Source organism: Mus pahari, unplaced genomic scaffold (assembly GCF_900095145.1).
Source record: "Mus pahari unplaced genomic scaffold, PAHARI_EIJ_v1.1 scaffold_13165_1, whole genome shotgun sequence".
Classification (NCBI taxonomy): domain Eukaryota; kingdom Metazoa; phylum Chordata; class Mammalia; order Rodentia; family Muridae; genus Mus; species Mus pahari.
In genome coordinates this window covers 2776-8074 of record NW_018392819.1, presented here as the reverse complement: position 1 = coordinate 8074, position 5299 = coordinate 2776, and the positions used below count along the sequence as shown (strand labels likewise).

The following is a 5299-nucleotide window of genomic DNA, read 5'->3' as shown; positions in this document are numbered from 1 at the left end:
GTCTGTCCTGCCTAGCCCCACCTGGAGCTGTCCCAGCAGCTGCAGTGTGCGTTCATTGGGGATCATCTGGTTGATGCTGACAAGTGCACAGGAGAACTCAGCATAGCGGCGTGTGATCTGCGAGCAAGAAGGGAAGGCTCACACCTGCCTGCCNGGCAGACACAACCCCCAGCTGCCTCTTCAACTCCTGTCCCCAGTCCTGACTCCTTCAGCAGTACCCAACCCACCACTCATATGACCACAAGACCCCCTTGTTACCTTAGCCCACCCTTACATAGTGGGGCCGAGTGTCCAGTCCCCCAAGGCGCTGGGGGTCAGTGCTGCGGACACTCTGGACATTCATCTCCAGGATCAGCTCAAACCGAGGCCACAGAAAGGCAAGCACCTGCTCCCAGTACCCGCAGGCTTAGTCAGAGTCAAAGGTCAGCTGTCTGGGGGTGCAGTCTGCCCAGGGGAGCACAGCACCCTTCAGGGTGACGGTGAGTGGGTGTGCCCGACACCAATGCTGCCCCTGGGACACACGAATGGGGATGAGGGTGAAGGGCATCAGGTGAGGCAGAGCCCGGAGTCAGGACAGAGTTGTTTGTGTAAGATAAAAAGCTGACCGCCTCCAGGCACCAAGGACCAGAGCTCAATGACCTGGCCAGGGCAGGGACGTCCCTCTTCGCTGAAATGTTTCAGAACTGGAGAACAATGTGGATACAGAGAAAAACAGCAATGGCGACATAGCAGTCAGTCAGGTAGGACTCCAGGTGTTTCTGTGGCAGACAAATGAATGTCAGTTTGTTGTTCCAGTGGCTGTTAGGCAAACATTTCTTTGGGGCCACAGCACTGGACAGAGAGACCAGCTTCTTCCTCAAGTGCCCTGACCTGCTCACGAGCCACACTTATGTAAGTTCCCCACAGCAGAAGCTGGGGCTGAGCTTGGGATGGGAGCTCCAGGGCCAAGACTTAGGGAACACTCATTCTCCAGGAGTTGCTATCTGCATGTAGACAGGCTTAGAATTTAGGAGCTCACCAGCGACATGAAGTGTGCGGCCCATGATGGTGTGGAACAGGGCGTGTGCAGCCGGGTCAGACACGATGAAAAATTCACAGATGAAAAGATATTCACCGCAAGAATTGTCGAGGAGGGCACAGTGCTGGCTGCAGAAGAGTGTTTCGAATGGATACTACCGAGACAAAGAGAGACACGGATGGGTCTTGCTCTGACCCTGTGGATGTGGAGACTCAGCACAGCTTAGTAATCAGAGCTCACAAGACCACACANCCAACCTCCAGGCAGGGAGGAGCACCCTGAACAGGCACTGAAGATGGGGCNCAGGTCACAAGAAAAGCCCTCCTTACTGACTGCGGCCCCCACATCCTCTGTTGCCTCCCCATAGTCACACCCCAGCCAGTCTCCCTCTGCCTGCCTCTCAGTCCATGGCTCCTAACCTCCCACAATACAGCAGGCCATGGACTGCCACCTTCCTCCACACCCCAAATACACACATGAAACTAACCCTCAGGGAACTGATCCCTCTCCACGGGGGGGGGGGTGCCTCACCATACCCTCTGCTCTCCACATTGGGCAGTATGGGGCGCCAGAATGGGGGCCTCGAGCTCATCCTGTGAGAAGACAGCTCCACGGGTGCCCAGGGTAAAGATAGTGTTCCTGCTTCGGAGGGACAGCTTCGAGAAGAAGTGTGAACAGCATTGGAGTCAGGGAAAACAATGAGACCGACCACACCAGGCCCAACAAGCCAAGGCCCGAGGATCCCAGGAAGCTAAATATGGCCAGACAGCCCTTTCAAAACCTGAGCCTTGCTTCACTTGACACCCATAAAGGCTGTCAAGGTTTTACAAACCCTCTGAAATAAATGTGAAAAGATGTCAGAGTGGCGTGTGCTTCTTGGAGAGAAAGATCTCACTTTCACATCCTAGAAGGTTGAGAACCACAGAATGGGGAAGAAACACAGCCTTGGGCAGGAGAGATGGCTCAGTGGTTAAGAGCAGTGACTGCTCTTCCAGAGGTCCTGAGTTCAATTCCCAGCAACAACATGGTAGCTCACAACCATGTGTAATAAAATCTGATTGCCTCTTCTGGTGTGTCTGAAAACAGCTACAGTGTACTCATATACATAAAGCAAATAAATCTTTTTTAAAAAAGAAAGAAAGAGCTGGGCCTGCTCATAGGCTTGTAACCATTTTGTTTTTTTAGGCTTTCAAGTTTTAATAATAAATTGTGCCAGTAGAAGCTTTCAAAGGCAATGATATATCAATAAATAATACTTAAATTGAGTTCCTGAGAAAGAACCTACCACATGAAACTATGTCACAGTGCTGTAAACTACACGGCATTACTACAAAATAGCGAGAATACTGTAAGTCACAATACAAGCACAGCAGACTTCAGAATATGCCATTCATACAAATGTAAACCAGACAGGGGAATGTTTCTTAGACATAGATAAATTTGTAAGTGTTTCTGCCTAGATGATACTAAGTAACGGATACACTGTGCTAAGAACCTCGTGAGATGTGGCATAGCATGATGAAAGTGGGATGCATTCCATCCTTGAAAAGCAAAAGAAACTGAATGTACTCAAATATAAATCACCTTAAGTAGGAAGCGTACTAATTTGAAATAAGGACTATTTTGTGTGTTTATCTATACTTATATACACACCTATATGTCTAAGAAAAAAGTATGGCTTGTTTTTGTACTCCAATGTTGCTTCAAAGAATCTTTTTTTCTTTTTACAAAGTTAGAAAAACATATTGATTAAGTCACATTGAGATGTGACAGACACCTCTCATGTGAAAGAGGCCCAGAGGACTGGGTCTCACGGAACCTCCCGGTTGGCTGAGAACACAGGAAGCAGGACCCTTACATCACCTTTGGCTGCGGGAACCCTGTGTGTGAAAGAATGAAGTAGCAGGGTCCAGCTCCAGCTACCACAACCATGCCTGACAGCATACTGGACTAGAGAAACGGACAAAACGATATAATTATGCCCAATGTTTTAGCAGAGCTGACTTAATCCCTTTTGATGTGTTTATATATGACAAATGTTTACATTTGCCTCCCAAAGAAATCAGTCATATCCAAGACACACACATAAAAAAAAATCACACTTCAGTTACACATATGCATTTCTTTAACGATAAGGGCTACAATCATCATCCACACAATACATTATTGGCACATTGTCTAGAATACCTCATTAAAAACGTATTCACAGGACCTGCTGTGAATGGCAAGATACGGTATTTTTATACTAGAAACCCCTGCACATACAGTACCCTCCACACCAGACACCGGAGTCACACCCACCATCTCTTTGCTCACTCTTTCTAGGAACTATAATATGCAAAGGAGAAAATACAAAAGCAGCTTTCAAACATTACATCACAATTTGAAATGTGGGAAAGTACAAAACAAAGCCACTGTGTAGACGAACGGTCCTCGTGGCCTGAGCAGAGCTCTTCCGTCTCATTCTCTCATTGCACAGACTTCTTACCACACGGTCTTCAGCTCTTCCTTTTCTAAATGTGGACAAGNGCTATCAGATACAACACAAATGGAAATAACAGCAGCATGGTTTGTCAGTCAGTCCTTATAAATTAGTAAGAAAAAAATGGGTATCCACAAAATAAGTGCTCTTTCCATACTGTACTAAATTTTTAAAAATACTGTTTTAATGCGGTGAAGGTCCTCAGAGGGCTAATTTGAAGTCATGGTGACTCTTCCTGTTGCCCATTTACCAGAACTAAAAATGAAGGATTCCTAAGCTTGAGTTTGTCTTCTAAAAAGAAATCTCCTTTGGGGTTTCCTCGAGTTGTGGCTAACTGAGGCTTACACGTACACTGGCTGGCAGCCCTCCGCAGCACCTTCTAACTCCACATCCCCTGGGTCTGCACTTTCAGCTGGCTCTGAGGGCTTCGGGCACCGGAAGGGATAGCCATTGTCATCGAAGAACCTGCGAAAGGAGAACTCATAGAAGGTGTGCTCTGGATGCTGCTGGGGGAGGCCAGCGTGTCCCAGGCCTTGGCACTCTCTCCGCTGGCCTCCTGCCAGGGGCTTTCTTCATCCACCGGGTCAAAATTGGAGGTGTCCATGGTGGGGACGTAGGGCGCGGGCTGCTTTCGGATGTCACGGGAAAAGTCGATGGCATTGAAGAACGGTGTGCCTTGAGGTCATCTGCCCCGTCCCTGCCCAGGCGGCAGTCAGCCGCACAGCACAGCTTCGTGATGAGGTCTCGGGCCTCGGTGCTGAGCCTCACCTGCGTGGGGATGTGCAGCGTATTCTCCCAGTTGATCACCTTTGCGGAGGAGCACCACCGGAGCGATGTAATTTGGTGTCCCAACCAGAGAATGTGCCAGGCACCTCTGGTGCTGCTTCTGTGCTCTCTGCTCCAGGGTCTTTAACCTGTCCCCACAACGACAGTTGGAAACATCGTCCCAGAGGTCACCAGGCTCCATGCTGTCCTGTCTGATGTGGTTCCCTTTCTGGTAGCACTTGGGGTTGTGAGTCCACCTGAATCCAGTGCAGAGGCCAAAGTCTGTCAGCTTAATCTGACCATCCAGGTCGATGCGGACATTGTCAGGCTTGATATCTCGGTGGATAAAGCCCATCTTGTGGACACTCTCAATGGCCAGAGTCAGCTCTGCAATGTAGAAGCCGGCCAGGTGTTCAGGGAAGACCTCCATCCGGATCAGCAGGCTCATCATATCCCCGCCAGGGATGTAGTCCATCAAAGTACAGGCTGTCCTTGTCCTGGAAGGAGTAGTAGAGTTTGACCACCCACTCATTGTCTGTTTCAGCCAGGATGTCCCTCTCAGCCTTGACATGGGCCACTTGATTCCAGTTCAGGACATCTTTCTTCCTGAGAGTCTTCATGGCGTACAGAGTGTGAGTCCACCTTACAGGCGAGGCACACTTCCCCAAAGGCACCAATGCCCAGCGTCTTGATTTTCACAAACATGGACTTGTCCATCTTGGCCCTCTTCAGGCGGTTGGAGTTAGACTCCTTCTGGTAGAGGAGCTTCCTCACCTGCTCCTGCTCAGCCTCACAGAGCCCGGCCTGCATGCAAGGGAAGCTAGAGGCGCGTTATAAGGACACACAGCAGCGGAGGCCCCTTCAGAAGGAAGAGGCTAGGTCTACCAGGCTACACAAGAGACACCAGCCAGCCTCAGTCTCCATACGGATGGGGACATCTACCTCTATATGGGACATTCATCCACCTACATGCAAATACGGAATCCAAAGAAAAGTCTTTCTCTAGTTGATTTACATCCTAAAGACCAAGGAAA

General features: G+C 49.3%; 2 pseudogenes across 1 annotated transcript in view; both read right to left on the bottom strand.

The window, feature by feature from the left end:
* Window positions 1-1689, bottom strand: part of LOC110315192 — a 3167-nt pseudogene extending 1478 nt beyond the window's left edge.
* A 2152-nt stretch (window positions 1690-3841) lies between these two features.
* The window catches only part of LOC110315191, a 4225-nt pseudogene continuing 2767 nt past the window's right edge, over window positions 3842-5299 (bottom strand). The window contains exon 2 of the transcript XR_002380206.1: window positions 3842-5211. The product of XR_002380206.1 is annotated as a serine/threonine-protein kinase LATS2 pseudogene (transcript). The remainder of the gene's footprint in view (window positions 5212-5299) is intronic.